A 22482-nucleotide genomic window follows, 5' to 3' on the forward strand; every position below is an offset into this window, starting at 1 on the left:
ACTTGAAGGAAGTCGCTAGATATCTGAATATCGGAGTACCAAGCTTCACCGGGACCTACATCGCCACTTTACCTGAAGAGGAGCGCTGGACGCTTTAAGTTCAAGTTCCAGGAAGGACGTTCATGCCCGTCACGGAGCCCATAGAGTTTTTATTAGATGCACCAACCTGGAGTCTAGGAAAGAGCATGGCAACCAACATCACAATGGGACGCATTGGAGAAGTTTACCACAAGGATCTCAAGGATACTATCTACCAGATTTGTGGGTGCCGAGATGAGCAATGGGAGATGATTAGCACTAGAAAGGATAGATCAATTGCAGCTTTCATCCAGGAGTTAAACCAGCACATTCGACGCCAGGAGAACCAGATGTGCGCAGGCATGATAGATCTGAAGAAGGCCATGACCAAGATCACGGAGCTGGAGGAAGAACTCAAGTCTACACGCGATGGATATGAGGAGGAGATAGCAACACTCGTGGAGAAGAATGATGATCTAAAGAAGAAGCTAAAAGTATTTATGGGATTTCCCGCAACTGGAGGAGAAGACGAAGGTTGCACTTGTCCAGAGAACTACATCATCATCGAGGACACCGACTCGGACCCAGACGATAGCGATGATGACTATGTTGATGAAGCTGGAGCAGATATCATGGAGTCTTCATCGGAGCAGTTTTTCTAGTCGACCACCAAAACAATAGTAGTATTCCCCCATATATCTAGTATAGTCCGAGCACTTTTATAACGATAGTTAGACCGTTGTATGCCCTTGTTTGAATTGAATGAAGTGATTTTGTTTGCATTTGCCTCATGTGCATATGGGCAGTGTTTTCTCCCTAGACCTCATTCTATTCTATATTCTCATCTATTCTAAACCCTCAGATGCCTCCGAGACGTGACAATGGTTTTGCTTTCCCACCGGATCTCACTCAGTTGATCCAGCAGCAGAACGCGTTGATGCAGTTGCTAGTCCAGAATCAGAATCAGGGGAACAACAATAACAACAACCCACCACCGCCACCACATGCTGATCACTTAACCCGTTTTCTTAGACTGAATCCGTCGGTGTTCTCCAGTAGCACTGAGACGATAGTTGCATATGATTGGCTCTGCAAGACAGGAAGGGAGACCACTGTAGGATGCATAGATGCGGAAAAGGTGCATTTTGCCGCACATCAGCTTGAAGGACCTGCAGCATCATGGTGGGAGAATTTCACAGCCACTTATCCTATCGACACTGTCACATGGGATCAGTTTCAGTAGGCTTTCTGTACTTCCCATGTTTCAGCAGGAGCTATGGCCATGAAGAAGCGTGAGTTTTGCAACTTGCGCCAAGGAGGACGGACAGTTGGCCAGTATGTGGATGACTTTAGTAAGTTAACACGTTATGCCCCAAATGACGTTGCTACAGATGCAGAGAAGCAGGAGAAGTTTCTGGAAGGACTGAATGATGAGCTGAGCATGCAGTTGATGGTAGCAACTTTCAACAACTACCAGGAGTTGGTAGATAGAGCTCTAATGATTGACGGGAAGCAGCAGCAGATTGATAACCACAAGAGGAAGTATGGACAAGGGAAGTACAATTCTGGAGCTCAGCAGAAGCCACATTTTACCCTGAAATCGGGAGGACATTTTCAGCATACCCATGGAGGAGGTAGCTCGCACAATCATAATGGCCCCAAGAATGGTAATAGGAATGGAGGAAGCAACGACCAGAACCGTACCAACCCATGAACACCAGGCAAGAGAGACCTGAGCCAAGTCACTTGCTATAAGTGCCAGAAGACTGGACATTATGCCAATGAATGTCCTAAAGCCTAGAATGGAAATGGCAATGGAAGCTCTGGGAAGAAGCCGAACCCTTTCAATTGGGGACAGGTGAACCACGTTAACGTGGAGGAGGTTGAAGCCCAACCAGATGCAGTAATAGGTAAGTTTTTGGTTAAGTCATTTACTGCAATCGTTCTTTTTGATACTAGTGCATCACATTCATACATATCAAGGGGATTTATGGATAAGTATAAACTGCCCACCAAAGTTCTTAGAACACCTATGTTAGTAAGCTCACCAGGAGCGGAGTATATGGCCAGCCGAGGATGTTTTCAAGTGCCATTGTGTATAGGTAGGCATGTTTTCCCCTTGGATTTAATCATTTTGGAATCGCAAGGTTTGGATGTAATCCTGGGTATGGATTGGCTGTCGATGTATGGAGGAAACATCGATTGCGCTAGTAAGTTGATTTTGCTTACCACTCCAGAAGGAAGAAGGATCAAGTATGTATCACGACATGAGCCGAAGAGGACTCAAGTAAATTCCTTAATGGCAGTTGTGTAGGAGGAAGTACCAGTGATGAAGGATTTCCCTAATGTATTTCCAGAAGAGTTGCCAGGCATGCCATCGGATAGAGACATTGAGTTTTTGATTGAGCTTTTGCCAGGCACAGAGCCAATATCTAAGAGACCGTAACAAATTCCCGCACAAGATTTGGAGGAAATTAAGAAGCAGATTAAGGAGTTACTGGATAAAGGCTATATGCACCCAAGTTCTTCACCTTGGGGATCACCAGTGCTTCTAGTGGAGAAGAAGGATGGATCGTTGAGGATGGTTGTTGATTATCGAGGACTGAATGAAGTAACAATCAAGAACAAGTACCCACTGCCGATGATCAATGATTTGTTTGACCAATTGCAAGGAGCTAAGGTATTTTCCAAGATCGATTTGCGATCAGGATACCATCAGTTGAAGATTTGAGAGAAGGATATACCTAAGACGGCTTTTACCACTAGGTATGGGATGTATGAATATACCGTTATGTTATTTGGTCTGACTAACGCACCTGCCTATTTCATGAACATGATGAACAAGGTGTTTATGGAGTTTCTGGATAAGTTCGTCGTGGTGTTCATTGATGATATTTTGGTCTACTCAAAGAATGAAGAAGAGCATAAAGAACATTTGCATTTGGTACTGGAGAAGCTCAGAGAACATCAATTATATGCCAAGTTCAGCAAATGTGAGTTTTGGTTGAAGGAAGTTGGATTTCCCAGACATGTTATATCCGGAGAAGGAATAGAAGTCGATCCCACCAAAGTTGTCACTGTGACAAATTGGGTAGCACCAACGACCATTGGAGAGATCCAGACTTTTCTTGGACTGGCAGGATATTACCGGAGATTCATTGAGAATTTCTCAAAGATTGCAAAACCTATGACGGAGTTGTTGAAGAAGGATACCAAGTTCAAATGGACTGAGGAATGTGAGGCCAGTTTCCAAGAGTTGAAGAAACGTTTGGTTACATCGCCAATGTTGATTCTACTAGATCAGCGCAAGGATACGAGGTGTATTGCGACGCTTCTCGTCGAGGACTTGGAGCTGTTCTTATGCAGGACGGAAGAGTTGTTTCGTATGCTTCACGACAGCTTAGGCCCCATGAGTTGAATTATGCTACACATGATTTGGAGTTAGCAGCCGTAGTGCATGCATTGAAGACTTGGAGACATTTTCTCATTGGAAACCATTGTGAGGTGTACACGGATCACAAGAGTTCGAAATACATTTTCACACAGAAGGAGCCAAATCTCAATGTCACATCCCTAGTTCTGACAATGCTTAGTGCTAGCATCTGGTGTTGCATCATGTTTACTTTTCGCAGAAAGTTGAAATGGGGATGACAGAACCCCCAACCCCCCCTGAAACCAACTAGGGTTTACTAAAATTATCTTCAATGAACCTGAAATGCCCTTCTAAAATGTTCATCATCTTTGCCTTGGTCCAGAACCTCTACCAAAAATGGTGCACATTTTTCTAGGTCATTCTGGATTTTTTTGAATTAAATCATAAGTATTTGAATTTGGACATTTAAATTCTATAAAATATTTGAGGGCTGTTGTAAATATTTTCAAAAGTGCCCACAATTATTTTCAGGATTTTACAAAATGAATTAGTATTTTTACTAATTCAAAACAGAGGAATAAAAAATAGAAAACAATAACAGAATTAACCGAGAGAGAGACCAGCACCTGGGCCACTTACCTGGCCCAAACCTACATGGTGGTCCAGTTGACCGGCCCAGCCCACCACCGAAACACCCCTGTCATCTTCCTCCCTGGACAGAAGGACGAGCACGTGCTCGCTGCGCGCTGGCCACGCGCCGCGCCACCTCCTGCTTCCGCCGCTACCCCGACGCGCCTATGAGTGCCACACAACCCCCTGGTCACTCCCCCCCTCTCTCCCGTGTCTCTCCCTTGTCTGCCCCTCTCCCCCGAGCATCACCGAGCAGAGCTCATCGCCGCCGACACCATTCACCTCGGCCACCGGCCCTCCCTCGCCCATCAAGCGTGTCCAGGAGAACCGCTGCAGCTCCGTATTCCTCCTCGATGACCCATGCAACCGGGGGCGCACTGCAGTGTCTGCATCGCCCTCTTCTTCAATCTCGGACGGTCGAGATCGCCGGCGCCCGCTCGCCACCTCCGACGTCTCCCCCGAGCCGCTGGGCCCTCCAACCGACCCCCTGTAAGCCCCGCCATCGTTCACCCCTAGCCCCACTCTTTTTTGCTCGCTCTGGCCGCCGATTCCATCAAGGCTGAAAACCACCTCCACACGAGCTCGACGCCGGCGTCACTCCGGTGACCATTTGGTCGTGCACCAGCGTCCAATGAACTCGAGGCTGCACACAGAGCATGGCTAGCGCGTTAGTTGGTTCGTTTGCGCGCTGCAACACCAAACCCGCAACTCACCCGAGCGCCGGCCACCGCCCAAATGCTCGCCGGCGTCGTTCCCGGCCACCGTACGCTCAACAACCCCCACCGCTGGACACGGAGCACTCCAAGCTCTCCGCAGGGCCTAGTTGCGCACCAAACCATCGCCGAACGGCGATTTCCGAAGCTCGCCACCGTGTACTGTGGTCATCGGCGACTCATCGCCAGCGTATCTGACGTGGCGTCGTTATTAGCTGCTAATGGACGCACTAATCACCCCCTTGAGCCACTGCCAAGTGGGCCCATGTGCCTGTTTAGGTTAGCCTAATCTCCCTGCTAGTTTAGCGCTACTACCGTGGACCCCATGTGTCAGCTCTGACTTTGGTCTAGTCAGCGTTGACCAGGCCCACCTGTCAGTGACCCTAACCAGCCGTTAGTCACTGACCAGTGGGCCCCGTCGTCAGGTTTGACCTGGACTAGCCCTGTTGACTTGCTGACATAGTGCTGATGTCATGCTGATGCAGTTAATAATTTTCTGGATTTAAAAAAATTCAGAAAATTCCAAAAAATGCCCAAAACTTCTAAAATTCATATAAATTCAACCGTAACTCCAAATGAAATAAATTATATATGAAAAATTATCAGAAAAATCCAATCTATCCATCTGTACCATTTGCATGCATGTTAGAACAACTTATAGCTGCTGATTAGCACAAATCATATAAATGGCACTTTAATATCCACATATGGAGTTTGAATTTGAATCTTGGATTCAAACCAACTTCATTTAATCTGGTTGCTAGTTGCATTAGCTCAAACTACATCATATTTCCATGTCACACTCATGCATCATATTGTTGCATTGCATTGATTGTGTTCTTTCTTTGTTGCCGGTGGTTGTCCCCTCTCGGTAGACGTTGCTTCGGCGATGTGATCGATAACACCGATGAAGAGCTATACTATCTTCGGAAGTGTAAGGCAAGCGAAACCCCCTTGTTCATTCCGATACAATCCCACTCTCTCGCTCCTACTCTCTTTTTCTGCATTAGGACAACAACGATTCAACTGTTACATGATGCAGTTGTTGAACCCCTTTCCTCTGCATGACCTGTCATTGCCACAGTAAATAGATGAAACCCACTAGCATGAGGAGGAGTTGTTTGAGCCCTGATGTGCCTACTCATTCATGCTTGTTTGTCATGCCTGCTACTGCTTAGAGTTGAGTTAGGTCTAATTCATTAGGGATGAATTGGAATGTGGTGAACATGTCCTACTGTTGAGAGCTAAGTGTGTGAACACGATTTGGTAAAGGTAGTGGTGAGAAGCCATGTAGGAGTACATGGTGGGTTGTCTCATTGCAGCCATCCTCAGGAATTGAGTTCTGTGTTTGTGATCCATGAACAACTACTACCACACATTGGGATCCGTAATTGACTCTCTCGACTTATTAATCAACCTAATCTCTGTCCAGGAGTTGCAACTAGTTTCTGGTGTTTGTAGGTAGTGTTAGTAGTCTACCAAGTGGCACCCGGTATAGGTGGGCTTGGGACAGACTAGGCACAGTGGCCCGGTGTACTAAGTTGCACCCGGATGGTGGGCTTGGGAACCCCGCACACATCGTTTGGGGCCGTGAGCGACACCCCGGCCGGATCTCCTTGCGGATGGAACCCGAATAGGCGATAAACCTGGACGAGAGACTTGTGTGGTTAGTCAGGTCGTGGCCGACACCCTCGCTGGCTTCCGCTTGAAGGTTGCCGAGTACATGTCGTGTAAACATCGATAAGTGGTGAGAGCGTGTGTGAAGAAGTACACCCCTGCAGGGTTAACATCATCTATTCGAATAGCCGTGTCCGCGGTGAAGGACTTCTAGGTTGCCTATACAGTTCATAGATAACTTGAAGGGGATACTCTAAAATAAGCAAGATAAGCATGAGTGCTATGGATGGCGTTCTCGTAGGTATACGGGAGCGGATCCATAGTGGTGTATTGATATGGTGAATATGTGGACTCGTGTGCGCCACCTCAAAAGAGTTACTTGCATTCATAGTTCAGGATAGCCACCGAGTCAAAGTTGGCTTGCTACAGTTAAACTCCACCCTCCCCTTTGTTGATAATGATGCATATGTAGTTAGTTCTGATGTAAGTCTTGCTGGGTACATTTGTACTCACGTTTGCTTAATTTATGTTTTTGCAGAGAGACTTCAGTCTCGCTAGTAGTTCCACGTGGACTTCGACGTTTAGCTTGTTAGCTCAGCTACGATCTTGTGCCCTCAGCAGGATCTTGTAGTTAGTCAGGCTTGTCAGCCTTTTCATTTGTAGAAGTCTGTACTCAGACATGTTAAGCTTCCGCTTGTGCTTGACTTGTATGCTCTGAATGTTGGGTCATGAGACCCATGTTTGTAATATCTCGCTCCTCGGAGCCTATTGAATAAAATACTTGAGTTGTAGAATCATGTTGTGATGCCATGTTGTATTTGCGCATATCGAGCATATTGTGTGTATGTTATATAAATGCTTGGTATGTGTGGGATCTGACTATCTAGTTGTTTATCCTTAGTAGCCTCTCTTACCGGGAAATGTCTCCTAGTGCTTCCACTGAGCCATGGTAGCTTGCTACTGCTCCGGAACACTTAGGCTGGCAGGCATGTGTCCTTCTTCGTTCCTATGTCTGTCCCTTTGGGGAAATGTCACGCGATGAATACCGGAGTCCTGTTAGCCCGCTACAGCCCGGTTCACCGCAGTCCTGCTAGCCCAGTGCTACAGCCTGGATTCACTCGCAGATGACCAACACGTTCGATGCTGGGTCATGGATGCCTGTCCCTGTAAGTTTGTGCCACTTTGGGTTTATGACTAGTCATGTCAGCCCGGGTTCTTTGTCATATGGATGCTAGCGACACTTTCATATACGTGAGCCAAAATGCGCAAACGGTCCCGGGCCTGGTAAGGCGACTCCCGTGGGAATACCGTGCATGAGGCCGCAAAGTGATATGAGGTGTTACATGCTAGATCGGTGTGGCATTGGATCGGGGTCCTGACAGCTTTGGTATCAGAGCTTGACTGCCTATAGGATTACCAAGCCAAACTGGTCGAAGTTGAGTCTAGAAATTCTCTAGTTATATAAAGGAATTGATTGTGGGATGGAACGTAAGACTCTTTTTACTCCTTTACCTCATGTCCTTCTGATCTGAGTCATCTTACCTTCCTACGGGGTTAAGAACTAGGCCTTCTCTTCTTTCTATCAGGATCACGTGTTACTAATCCGTAGACTTATAGGATTGTTGGTTTCAAGCCTCAGTTAAGTTCCTACTACTTCCGTATGTTAATTGTTGATCTCGAAACCTTGATATTGTGCTTCTGAGTGGCAATGCCACCATTTTTGTAGCATGTCTAAATTCTTTTGAGCATTTACAGCTGTTATGCTGTCCGAGTCATCCCAGGTTTCTAAATAGTCTGATGCATTTGCAAATCCCTTCTTATCGTTCCGATGTTCCTTTGGCCAGATTAACCACACCAACTAGTGTGTTGAGGTACTTCATTGCCTCGGTATATATGTTGGAGCTAGTATTATGACCCTAGGTGTCTTAGAGTACCACCTAGTAAGCTAGCCATGATTTGTGTTCCTAGTGTGATGATTCTGGCCTTTATTCTCGAAAGCATCCCGTGATGCCACTTAGTAGTAGGTATTTTACTCCTTGGGTTTTGAACCCGAGATTCACCCTACTTACCTCGCGTTGATAGTGTTTGCTAGCTCCTTTAGGTTATTAGTAACCTTTCCGATAGTCCTTGAGGTCCGTGGTATATCGTTCTTCCAAATACCATGAACCATTCTTGGCAGGAGTTCTTTTGAACCAAAAGATCACAACCAGTGTGCTCTTGTCGAGTTCTCGATTCTATGTTGTGACTCTGTCAGTCCTACCTCTCTGCATGAATTGTCCGGAAGAAATATGTTGAACTCGTTCGACATTCTAATCCATGCATCCACAACTCAGAAAATCATATGTTCCTTTGAGTTGTCCCCCTTTAGTTGTCTTATGACCTCGTCTACCAATTGATAGTCAAGAGTATGCGTGCATTCGTTCAGCGATGCCTATTATTCTTGTGGTCCGTCAAGCCATCCTATTCGGAATGACTAGGAGAAACAAACTCCACTACCTCATCCATATCTAGGATTGGGTCAAAGCAGTTGTGTTCCGCAGATCAAATACTAATCCAGTTTTGGTTCTGCTCTACCTTGGAGTATTACCATCTTTATATCAAGGATATCGTGTGAATTGCACACCATCCTAAGAACTCTTGATACAGTGATACTTCTCGCCGTCATCATTCATCCCTCGGTCCCCATGTTATTGTAACTGGAACGCCGACAAGTGAATCATGATGTGTGAAATCAATACTCCTAGCAACCCTGTTGCTTGGTAGTTAATGGACAATATTCTCATTCTTAGCATGTTGGTTAATGAATCATCATCCTGAGATTGATTGTGCTACCTAGTCCTTCTTCCCGGTGCACTTTTCGATCAATGAGTCAGGATAGTGTCAGTCCTTGCTTATTCAGTCATATCGTCCTGCCCTGAAAAGCAAGATTGTTCTCGAGCTTAGCAACATATTGGTGGTACTTGATTTTTCGAATATCTTCTCGGAAGTATCACCAGGTTGTCACCTGATCGCTATGATTAGTTCGTGGTCAAGTTGGTTTCTTGTAAACCAGACATTCTCCAAGAATCTGTGTGGGATACCCCTGAGCTAGTTGGTCAAGCTAAACAACAACTTGGAGAGTTGGAAGATAAAAGCTTGTCTGATTTAGTTCATTTTAAGGGATATCTTGTATGTGTGTTGAAGAAAGATGGTATTTTCATCGATTGACCCTCGTGATCAGTTAATGGACCTATCATCTTATCCAATCTTTGATTCGAGTATGGGCTATCCTCAAATCAAATCAGAACCAACGATATTCGTAATGTTGTCTTACTCGTGGTTGTTTCTTCGAGCATACACCATTATATCTTTTGGGTCTGACCAATGCTCTCACCTTGTTCACATAATTGTGGAATTCCACTTATATGGAAACCTAGATGAATTGTTGTTGAGCCCATCGGCAACATTTTTATCTCCTCCATGACTCGTGCTGAACATCCAGCTAGTGTTGGAAACTTTTGAAAGCATTTCTTCATGCCCCGTTCACGAAGTATATGTTTGCATGAAAGAAGTGACTTCCTCTCATTCATATGCATTCGATGCAAGTTGCCGCCGTGGATCCGAGAAAGATTGTTTTTGCTTCCTTTGGAATCGTCCCAAGTCAGTCATGCATGTGCAAAGTATACTATGGGTTGGTAGATTAATTACCTCCATTCCATATGTATTCCCTAGCATACCAAGCCACTGATTGAGTTGTTCAAGGAGAAGAAGTTTCTTCTTAAGAGCATGCCTTATGCAAGGACTTTGATATCCTCGATGATGATTCCCCACCGGAAATCGGTAGTGTTTTATTGTAAGACTACCATGTGATCATGTTTGTCCAAGACAACATGTTCACATGTGTGTAGCAGAACCGGCTCATGTTTTGGAGCTTGCTATCGTAGTTCATTTCCCGAGAATCTCGCAACGTCATCTCGTCGGTTTGTGTTGCAAACTTTCATTTTTCTTTCTAGACTTGATGAGTCTGGAATATCATGTTACCAACCAGATCTGAATCTCAGGCAGATATGATGGTTGGAACCTTTCCAAGATCTATGATGTAGGTCCCGACAAGGTTGATGTTCTGGCCGACACACCTAGCCGGAAGATCTATCATTGTAGTATCTTGATTGAGCAAATCGACCATCTTCTCCATGAGGATTTCGAGTGACTTATTTAGAAGTTGTTCCTTATGGATCCTTTGTTCTCCCGAAGCCAGACCTTTACCTGATGTTCCAGATACCGACTGGTATTGGGTTAAGCTGGTACATCAAGGAGAACATTAGAAGCGGAGTGCTAAATGTCTCTCGGTCGATCATCCAGATTTTGTCCCCTTGGCCCCGCCAAGGTGAAATCTGAGAAGGTGTTATCTTCCTTTGCATCTGCATCTCCCACCGGTATTCATCATGGTAGCATGTTGTGTTGCCAGGATCTTTGACACTGATATTGGTAAAACCTTGATGAATATGGAGATGCTCAAGTTCTTGAGAGAACGCACAAGCGCTAGGTGTTATCATCGGCACTAACTGGGTTTGCTCTCAGTTCCTCGGTTATGCTATAACTTCTCAAACAGTGGACTCACTCTCTACTATTGAGCTTCTCCTCAGTTACTAAAATCATCCCTTGTGTTGTTTTCAACAAGGTAATCCACATCATCCATTCTAATCCGGGCATGCCATTCTACCGACCCCCTCCAAACGATCGCTCGAGAATTGCCTTAGGCTGGTATAAAGAATCTCGATGATGTCTGAATCAAAGGTAATTCTTTTGCCACTTAAGGGAATATTTCTTCGAGTCACCTCCTCTAGGGTGCCCCGTTATAGAATCGTGGTAATTATCTCCTCGCTACTTTGAAACCATCCGCCATCTTCTTAAGTGTGGAATAGTTGCCTACCAAATCAAACTACACCATCCATTACTATCCACCCGTCTTGATGTAGGTTTTGTGTCCCAACTCAAGAGATGTTTCAACGTCTCACTCCATGAGTGATCCTGAGTGCTCGACCTTTGAAGAGACCGATTCCTGTAGAGTTTCTTCTGTCGTCGTTGTGTTGGATGAAGTTTTCGAAAGTAAGGATGTCAAGATCAATTTGAAGCAATGAATCAACATCTTCGAGAAGGACAGTTGGATCGTGAAGATCATTTTAGCTTGTGTCCCCAGTGTCTTCTTACCTCACGTCTTGAATCTCGGAACGAGATTCTTGTGTAGTGGGGGTGAGTTGTCACATCCCTAGTTCTGACAATGCTTAGTGCTAGCATCTGGTGTTGCATCATGTTTACTTTTCGTAGAAAGTTGAAATGGGGATGACAGAACCCCCAGCCCCCCTGACACCAACTAGGGTTTAATAAATTATCTTAAATGAACCTGAAATGCCCTTCTAAAATGTTCATCATCTTTACCTTGGTCCAGAACCTCTACCAAATATGGTGCACATTTTTCTAGGTCATTCTGGATTTTTTTGAATTAAATCATAAGTATTTGAATTTGACATTTAAATTCTATAAAATATTTTAAGTGTCCAAATAATCTTGAAAGCATTTGAGGGCTGTTGGAAATATTTTCAAAAGTGCCCACAATTATTTTCAGGATTTTACAAAATGGATTAGTATTTTTACTAATTCAAAACAGAGGAATAAAAAATAGAAAACAATAACAGAATTAACCGAGAGAGAGAGACCAGCACCTGGGCCACTTACCTGGCCCAAACCTACCTGGCAGTCCAGTTTACCGGCCTAGCCCACCATCGAAACACCCCTGTCGTCTTCCTCCATGGACAGAAGGACGAGCGCATGCTCGCTGCATGCTGGCCACGCGCCGCGCCACCTCCTACTTCCGCCACGACCCCGACGCGCCTTTGAGCGCCACGCAACCCCCTGGTCACTCTCCCCCTCTCTCCCGTGTCTCTCCCTCGTCGGCCCTTCTCCCCCGAGCATCACCGAGCAGAGCTCGTCGCCGCCGACACCACTCACCTCGGCCACCGGCCCTCCCTCGCCCATCAAGCATGTCTAGGAGGACCGTTGCAGCTCCGTATTCCTCCTCGACGACCCATGCAACCGGGAGCGCACTGCAGTGTCTGCATCGCCCTCTTCTTCAATCTCGGATGGCCGAGATCGCCGGCGCCCGCTCGCCACCTCCGATGTCTCCCCCGAGCCGCTGGGCGCTCCAACCGACCCCCTGTAAGCCCCGCCATCGTTCACCCCTACCCCCATTCTCTTTTGCTCGCTCTGGCCGCCAATTCCATCAAGGCCGAAACCCACCGCCGCACGAGCTCGACGCCGGCGTCACTCCGGTGACCATTTGGTCGTGCACCAGCGTCCAACGAACTCGAGGCTGCACACAGAGCATGGCTAGCACGTTAGTTGGTTCGTTTGCGTGCTGCAACACCAAACCCGCAACTCACCCGAGGGCCGGCCACCGCCCAAACGCTCGCCGGTGTCGTTCTCGGCCACCGTACGCTCAACCACCCGCACCGCTGGACGCGGAGCACTCCAAGCTCTCCGCAGAGCCTAGTCGCACACCAAACCATCGCCGAACGGCGATTTCCGAAGCTCGCCGCCGTGTACTGTGGTCACGGGCGACTCATCGCCGGTGTATCTGACGTGGCGTCGTCATTAGCTGCTAATGGCCGCACTAATCACCCCCTAGAGCCACTGCCAAGTGGGCCCATGTGCCTGTTTAGGTTAGCCTAATCTCCCTGCTAGTTTAGCACTAATACCGTGGACCCCATGTGTCAGCTCTGACTTTGGCCTAGTCAGCGTTGACCAGGCCCACCTGTCAGTGACCCTAACCAGCCGTTAGTCACTGACCAGTGGGCCCCGTCGTCAGGTTTGACCTGGACTAGCCCCGTTGACCTGCTGACATAGTGCTGATGTCATGCCGACGCAGTTAATAATTTTATGGATTTAAAATAATTCAGAAAATTCCAGAAAATGCCCAAAACTTCTAAAATTCATATAAATTCAACCGTAACTCCAAATGAAATAAATTATATATGAAAAATTATCAGAAAAATCTAATCTATCCATCTGTACCATTTCATGCATGTTCGAACAACTTATAGCTGCTGATTCGCACAAATCATATAAATGGCATTTTAATATCCACATATGGAGTTTGAATTTGAATCTTGGATTCAAACCAACTTCATTTAATCTGGTTGCTAGTTGCATTAGCTCAAACTACATCATATTGCCATGTCACACTCATGCATCATATTGTTGCATTGCATTGATTGTGTTCTTTCTCTGTTGCCGGTGGTTGTCCCCTCTCGGTAGACGTTGCTTCGACGATGTGGTCGATAACACCGATGAAGAGCTATACTATCTTCGGAAGTGTCAGGCAAGCAAAACCCCCTTGTTCATTCCGATACAATCCCACTCTCTCGCTCATGCTCTCTTTTACTGCATTAGGACAACAACGATTCAACTGTTACATGCTGCGGTAGTTGAACCCCTTTCCTCTGCATGACCTGTCATTGCCACAGTAAATAGATGAAACCCACTAGCATGAGTAGGAGTTGTTTGAGCCCTGATGTGCCTACTCATTCATGCTTGTTTGTCATGCCTGCTATTGCTTAGAGTTGTGTCAGGTCTGATTCATCGGGGATGAATTGGAATGTGGTGAACATGTCCTACTGTTGAGAGCTAAGTGTGTGAACACGATTTGGTAAAGGTAGCGGTGAGAGGCCATGTAGGAGTACATGGTGGGTTGTCTCATTGCAGCCGTCCTCAGTAACTGAGTTCTGTGTTTGTGATCCATGAACAGTTACTACCACACATTGGGCTTCGGGCTCCAATGCTCTCTCGACTTATTAATCAACCTGATCTCTGTCCAGGAGTTGCAACTAGTTTCTCGTGTTTGTAGGTAGTGTTAGTAGTCTACCAAGTGGCAACTGGTACAGGTGGGCTTGGGACAGACTAGGCAAAGTGGCCCGGTGTACCAAGTGGCACCCGGATGGTGGGCTTGGGAACCCTGCACACATCGTTTGGGGCCGTGAGCGACACCTCGGCCGGATCTCCTTGCGGATGGAACCTGAATAGGCGATAAACCTGGACGAGGGACTTGTGTGGTTAGTCAGGTCGTGGCCAACACCCTCGCTGGGCTTCTGCTTGAAGGTTGCCAAGTACATGTCGTGTAAACGGCGATAAGTGGTGAGAGCGTGTCTGAAGAAGTACACCCCTGCAGGGTTAACATCATCTATTCGAATAGCCGTGTCCGCGATGAAGGACTTCTGGGTTGCCTATACAGTTCATAGATAACTTGAAGTGGATACTCTAAAATACACAAGATAAGCGTGAGTGCTATTGATGGCGTTCTCGTAGGTATACGGGAGCGGATCCATAGTGGTGTATTGATATGGTGAATATGTGGACTCGTGTGCGCCACCTCAAAAGAGTTACTTGCAGTCGTAGTTCAGGATAGCCACCGAGTCAAAGCTGGCTTGCTGCAGTTAAACTCCACCCTCCCCTTTGTTGATAATGATGCATATGTAGTTAGTTCTGATGTAAGTCTTGTTGGGTACATTTGTACTCATGTTTGCTTAATTTATGTTTTTGCAGAGAGACTTCAGTCTCGCTAGTAGTTCCACGTGGACTTCGATGTTTAGCTTGTTACCTCAGCTACGATCTTGTGCCCTCGGCAGGATCTGGTAGTTAGACAGGCTTCTCAGCCTTTTCATTTGTAGAAGTCTGTACTCAGATATGTTAAGCTTCCGCTTGTGCTTGACTTGTATGCTCTGAATGTTGGGTCATGAGACCCATGTTTGTAATATCTCGCTCCTCGGAGCCTATTGAATAAAATACTTGAGTTGTAGAGTCATGTTGTGATGTCATGTTGTATTTGCACATATCGAGCATATTGTGTGTATGTTATTGAAATGCTTGGTATGTGTGGGATCTGACTATCTAGTTGTTTATCCTTAGTAGCCTCTCTTACCGGGAAATGTCTCCTAGTGCTTCCACTGAGCCATGGTAGCTTGCTACTGCTCCGGAACACTTAGGCTGGCCGGCATGTGTCCTTCTTTGTTCCTATGTCTGTCCCTTCGGGGAAATGTCACGCGATGAATACCGGAGTCCTGTTAGCCCGCTACAGCCCAGTTCACCGGAGTCCTGCTAGCCCAGTGCTACAGCCTAGATTCACTCGCGGATGACCGACACGTTCGATGCTGGGTCATGGATGCCTGTCCCTGTAAGTTTGTGCCACTTTGGGTTTACGACTAGTCATGTCATCCCGGGTTCTTTGTCATATGGATGCTAGCCACACTGTCATATACGTGAGCCAAAAGGCACAAACGGTCCCGGTCCTAGTAAGGTGACTCCCGTGGGAATACCATGCATGAGGCCGCAAAGTGATATGAAGTGTTACATGCTAGATCGGTGTGGCATTGGATCGGGGTCCTGACACTCAGGCAAAGGAGATCGTTGGAGCTCATCAAGGATTATGATATGAGATTGCATTATCACCCTAGAAAGGCTAACGTAGTAGCCGATGTGTTGAGCCGCAAGAGCCATGTCAATACGCTCATGACCAGAGAGTTACCAAAGGAGTTAGCCGAGGATCTTCGAGAGCTATGTTTGGAAATAGTTCCGAGAGGCTATGTAGCAGCATTGGAGATTCAGTCTACTTTGATGGATAAGATCAGAGAAGCTCAGAAGACTAACAAGGAGATTGCCTCTATAAAGGAGAAAATGAGCAAGGGAAAAGCTAAAGGATTTTGTGAGGATGAGCATGATACCTTATGGTTTGAGGACCGCGTTTATGTGCCTAATGATCCGGAGATCAGGAAGTTGATTCTGCAAGAGGCCCATGATTCACCGTACTCAATTCACCCAGGAAATACCAAGATGTATTTGGATTTGAAGGATACTGTCGGTGTCAAAACCGGTGGATCTCGGGTAGGGGGTCCCGAACTGTGCGTCTAGGCGGATGGTAACAGGAGACAAGGGACACGATGTTTTACCCAGGTTCGGGCCCTCTTGATGGAGGTAAAACCCTATGTCTTGCTTGATTAATATTGATGATATGGGTAGTACAAGAGTGGATCTACCACGAGATCAAGGAGGCTAAACCCTAAAGCTAGCCTATGGTATGATTGTTGTGATGTATGTTGTGTTCCTACGGACTAAAGCCCTCCAGTTTATATAGACACCGGAGGAGGCTAGGGTTACACAGAGTCGGTTACAATGGTAGGAGATCTACATATCCGTATTGCCAAGCTTGCCTTACACGCCAAGGAAAGTCCCATCCGGACACGGGACGGAGTCTTCAATCTTGTATCTTCGTAGTCTTGGAGTCCGGCGGACGATGATAGTCCGGCTGTCCGGACACCCCCTAGTCCAGGGCTCCCTCAGTAGCCCTTGAACCAGGCTTCAATGACGATAAGTCCGGCACGCATAATGTTCGGCATTGCAAGGCGGGTTCCTCCCTTGAATAATCCAGAGAAGATCATGAACCCCAGGATAGTGTCCGGCTCTGCAAAATAAATTCCACATTCCACCGTAGAGAGAATAAAATGTACACAAGTCCAATCTGCTGACGTATTATGCGGCATGACATCCCACCGCTACCAGGCTTTTACTTGAATCGTTTTTTATTATACCACCTCAGCACGTTTAGCGAAGCGGTTTCCTTGGCACGTCTTGTCGAAGCAGAGATCGTGTTCCCCTTATTCCGGGATTCTCATCAATACGGACGTGGGTAACCCAACCGCGCCATTGATGGTGGCGCTTGGGAGATAAGCGAGTTTTACCAGGCCGGTGGGGGACGCATTGTTTTCGTCCGCCTATATATAAGGGATAAGGATTTTACCTTCTCACCTACGCCTTCTTCCTCCTTTGCTTATCTATCTCCGCGCACTCAAGCTCCAACGCCCAAGCTCGCACATCTCGGCTCGACCTTCTCCGACCATGTTCGGAGCGGGAGGCAAATGGTTGGCCTCCACCGTTAAGGAGGAGCACATCACCAAGCTGCGCAGCGCCGGATACCTTTCCGGCGATATCGCGCATCGGCTGCCCGACGAGGGGCAGCTCATCCCTACCCCTGGGCTCCATGAGAGGGTCGTCTTCCTTCCCCACTTCCTCCGCGGACTGGGCTTTCCACTGCACCCTTTCGTCCGGGGGCTCATGTTCTATTACGGCCTGGATTTCCACGATCTGGCGCCGAACTTCATCCTCAACATCTCGGCGTTTATCGTCGTGTGCGAGGCCTTCCTCTGCATCCAGCCCCACTTCGGCCTGTGGCTCAAGACCTTCAACGTCAAGCCGAAGGTTGTGAAGGGCACGCAAGCGGAATGCGGAGGCGCCATGTTGGGCAAGTTGCCCAACGTCCTTTGGCTCGAAGGGGCCTTCGTGGACTCCATTAAGGGGTGGCAATTGGGGTGGTTCTACATCATCGAGCCGCGCGAACCCACGTGGGCAGCGGCCCCCGAATTCAGATCTGGCATCCCCACGCAGCTCACCTCCTGGAAAGAGAAGGGCTTGTTGTGGGGCAATCCGAAGGAGCTGACGGGACTCCGAGCCTGTATCCAGAAGCTGGTGAACAATAAGCTCAGGCTCGTCGACGTGATCCAAGTCATGCTCATCCGCCGGATTCTCCCATGCCAAGAACGGGCATTCAATCTGTGGGAGTTCAATCCGGAACAACACCAGGCGCTAAGCGGGCACTTCGACACGACGTATGAAGGCGCCTGGAGGGTGCTGTTTAAGGGCGCCGAAGCCCCCGCATCCGCGACGGAAGATCGCGGATTTCGCTCGCAGCATCCAGCTGACGAGGTAAGTGATTCAACCCCTTTACGGGACACTTGTGGTAAACAGATTGATTCTAAGAGGGTTTCAATCTCTCTTTTCCTTTGGCAGGAATGGATGGAGAAGGCCGAGCAGCTCATCTGTCCGGCTCCCATGCCAGAAGACCCAGTGAACGCCCGTCTAGCAGGGCTGCTGGTTCCGGCACCGCACGTGGTGCCGGAGAAGAAGGCCAAGAAGGTGGCCACGGGGACTCGAAAGAGTTCCCGCAATCAAGCGTCCGACGACGAGGCGGACTCCTCCCCCGAAGACGAGGAGGAGGAAGAAGACTCTCTCCCGGAGGAGGGAGAGAGGAAGAGGAAGGCTTCCCCAATAGGGGAGGCCGAAGGGTCCAAGAGGGGGAGAACTATTCCCCCGGACAGTTCCGCCAACACCATCGTTGGCGAGGAGGAGTGGCCTTCAAGGGCCAGGCCTCCGGCGAGATCGTAAGTATCCGGATCCCTGATATGCAATTTCTTTCGCGTCACCTAGTGTCCTACTAATGCCGCATACTGTCCGCAGTCCGGCCGATGATGATCTCCCCGCTTCATCGAGCGGGTCGTTGGCCCCGTCGGATGTGGATTCACTTCCGACTGCCTCTACCCCCCGCGCCGATGAGGACGCCGAGGTGGGATCCCAGAGAGGGACCCATCAGGAGGAGGCTCCGGAGGCGCCGCCAGGCAGCCTCCCGGACTTTGCGCCGGACTCTACATCGGAACCTGCAGCGGTTCCAGAGTCCGGCAGGCGGCCCCTTCGAAAGAAGGGCAAGACTGTGACACCGGCGGCCTCCGTCCAACCGGAGGCGCCGGACAACTTGTTGGAGGCGCTTAAAGGCGCTTCCATCGAGGAAGAACACCGCACTATCATGAGTGCGGTGATTCAGAAGGTTCAGCTCGCCAAGAGCGGGCTGACCGAAGCCTGCAGCAGCCTTCTAACAGGCTTTGAGGTAAGAAGTTATAATTATGTAATGTAATACCGCATAGACAGTAGCCCCTGATGCTCAGTTCGGTGTTCGGAAAGAAAAGCCGGACTGAGGATCTAAGAAGATATACGCAGGGTTGCTTAAAATATGTCAATATGGGTTTGCAGGCTGCGCTGCTGACCTCTGCCGCACTGACTGCGGAGGTCGGTGCGTTGAAGCAGGATCTCGAGCGGTCCGAGCAAGAGCTCGGCCATGCCAAGAAGCAGCTCGAGGACAAAGAAGGTGAGTAACACCACTTTGAATAGTTACCTTACAGAAAAGGATTTTGGTTGCAATAAAATTAACAAGGATAATATGGGTATTGCAGGGGCCACGAACGAGGTGGCAGCCCTGAAGGAGGCTGTGTCCGCGGCCGAACGCAGTGCGGCCGCGGAACGGGCAGAGCGAGAAAAGCAGGAGGCACAGGTGGCGGAAGTACGGCAAGAGCTCCAGGCTCTCATGGAGAAGCATGAGAGCTTGGAGCGTGACTCCAAGACTCGAGAGTCCGAGCTTGCCTCGGCTCTCGAAAGTGCCAAGTCCGCCAAGGCCGAGGCCCGTAAGGCCCTTCAGGAGGTTGAAGATGTAAAGAAGATAGCGGCGGGTAAGGCATTTTTCATGCAAAGCAAGCATGTTAATGTAAACTACCTGACACTTACCCGCATTCGGAGCTCTCCAGGGGCGTTTGCAGATCTGCCGCGTAGTGTGTCCGATGCCGCCGCATTCTATCGTGGCGAGGAGGGGAGCTCGACGGAGAAGGTCTTCTGGTCTCAGTACGCTGAGGCCGGCCATCCGGTGCCCCCAAGCGACCAGCTGAAGCAGCTGGTCGAACTCCACAAGGTAGCTGAGGAGGCCATGAAGGGCCTTATAGTCCGGCTGTGGCCTGGACAGGCCATGCCTGGGAGCTACTTCGGCCTCGTGCGGCGGCTGGTGGATGCGTGCCCCTGGGTGGAGGTCATCAAGCGCTCCGCCTGTATTGAAGGTGCTCGTCGGGCCCTTGCCCGCACAAAGGTGCACTGGGGCAGGCTGGATGCGGAGAAGCTTCTCACTGACCCGCCGCCACCGGGCAAGGAGTATCGTACGCCCGAAATGTATTATAAAACTGTCCTGAAGGGAGCCCGCGATATTGCGGATGAATGCCCCAGAGATGTAATTTTTGAGTAAACTCGCTATGTATTATCCTGTGCGCTGAAAACTTTGTTCATATGCGCATTAAGCAACGCTTGTTTAATTTAAAATATTACCTTCTGTGCGGCCGTTTATAAAATCTGAGAGATGGCAAGTCGTTGGCTTCAGCCCCCGAGCCGCGAGTGCTGGGGTGTTCGGGATAAACTTGAGCACTCTTGTTCCCATTTTTGGGTCCATCTAGGGAGGCGCTCAACACAACGAACAAGGCAACCGGACTTATAATGCTTGAACACTCTCACTTAGCCATAGAATTCTATAATTTTAAATTTCGGCGAAGCCCCTGGTATTCGGAAGACCGAATCCGGGGCGCTATCCACGCCTTCGTCGGACATTTATCCGGAACTTCGCTCGAAGCGGCGTGAGTCTTTAAGGACTCGAAAAGACCTCTCGAACAGCGACCAGTCTCTCGCCTTATCATGCCGGTCAGTTTTAGCTTTCTCCACTGAGGCGCTCGCCCGGCTCAACCGGGGCGCAATCGCAGTGGTTCTCCCAGTGCCACCTTAGCCGACAGAACGGAACGTAAGGCACCAAAACGTGGGAGCCGGGCAAACCCAACTATTGACCCAAGACATGATTCGGAGCCGATTCATATAATGCTATAAGTTCGGGGTGCCGCACTTATGAAAGTGTTCGGACTTATCACACCATAATGTGGGGAACATAAGCCCCTGGTGTATTAGACCGTACCAAAATATACGGGTGCAAGATGTCCTGTAATGAACATATATATATAAAAGTAATGTAATTGCAGTCGAAAAGTGCTGCATTATTTATGAAAGGAAGTCTGCTATGAGTGCGGACTGATACAAATAGTGCGGTAAGCAAGGGATTTGGACTAATTAACCATGTCCCCCTCCAGGGATGAGCTGCGGAATATAATCGAATTTAATGCTCGTAATTGAGACCACCTGAGTGTTCGTCGCAGCCTTCTTTCTTTCCTGGCTGTTGCATCGTGAGTTCGGCAGGTTCACCACCGGATAGGGCCTCTGGTTAACAGAGTCCTGTGTATACAAAGAAGGAAAATAATAATAAAAAAGGGGGCGCACTTGCGAGCCCCTGGTGTGGTCGAGCCGCACTCTGGGTCCATTGTGATCGTGCCCCTTCCCCTGCGCCCATGGTATCTCCAAAGCGTAATGATGTACGCGGAGGGTTGTTCTTGCAATCATGCGAGGGCGGGGGTTAGGGCCGCATTGCTACGCGTGCTCTGATCGTGCCAGGTTGTCTTGGTTGGTATTGCTTCGGGCGCGTTTTGCTGTATCCGGCCGTTTAACGGCCGGACTCGAAAATTGCCTTAAAAGGCTGCTCTGTACTTCTGCCGCGAGAGCCGCTGTATGTTCCTCCGTTCGGAGGGAGCGTTCCGTGTTTCTGTTGACCGTGATGACTCCACGAGGGCCTGGCATCTTGAGCTTGAGGTATGCATAATGCGGCACCGCGTTGAACTTTGCAAACGCGGTTCGTCCGAGCAGAGCGTGATAGCCGCTGCGAAATGGGACTATGTCGAAGATTAACTCTTCGCTCCGGAAATTATCCGGGGATCCGAAGACCACTTCCAGTGTGACTGAGCCCGTACAATTGGCTTCCACACCTGGTATGACACCTTTAAAGGTTGTCTTTGTAGGTTTAATCCTTGAGGGGTCTATGCCCATCTTGCGCACTGTATCCTGATAAAGCAGGTTCAGGCTACTACCGCCGTCCATCAGGACTCTCGTGAGGTGAAATCCATCGACGATTGGGTCTAAAACCAATGCGGCGAATCCGCCATGGCGTATGCTGGTCGGATGGTCTCTTCGATCGAAAGTGATCGGACAAGAGGACCATGGATTGAACTTCGGGGCGACTGGCTCCATCGCATAGACGTCCCTTAGTGCGCGCTTCCTCTCCCTCTTGGGTATATGGGTTGCGTAAATCATGTTCACCGTCCGCACTTGTGGGGGGAAACCCTTCTGTCCTCTATTGTTCGGCGGTCGGGTCTCCTCCTCGTCGTCGCTGTTTAGCCCCTTGTCATTGTTTTCGGCAATTAACTTGCCTGCCTGCTTGAACACCCAGCAATCTCTGTTGGTGTGATTGGCTGGCTTTTCGGGGGTGCCATGTATCTGGCATAAGCGGTCGAGTATTCGGTCCAAGTTGGACGGACCCGGAGTGGTTCTTTTGAATGGCTTCTTCCGCTGACCGGGTTTAGAGCCTCGGAA

The sequence above is a fragment of the Triticum aestivum genome, chromosome 6B (genome assembly GCF_018294505.1).
Source record: "Triticum aestivum cultivar Chinese Spring chromosome 6B, IWGSC CS RefSeq v2.1, whole genome shotgun sequence".
NCBI classification, from domain to species: domain Eukaryota; kingdom Viridiplantae; phylum Streptophyta; class Magnoliopsida; order Poales; family Poaceae; genus Triticum; species Triticum aestivum.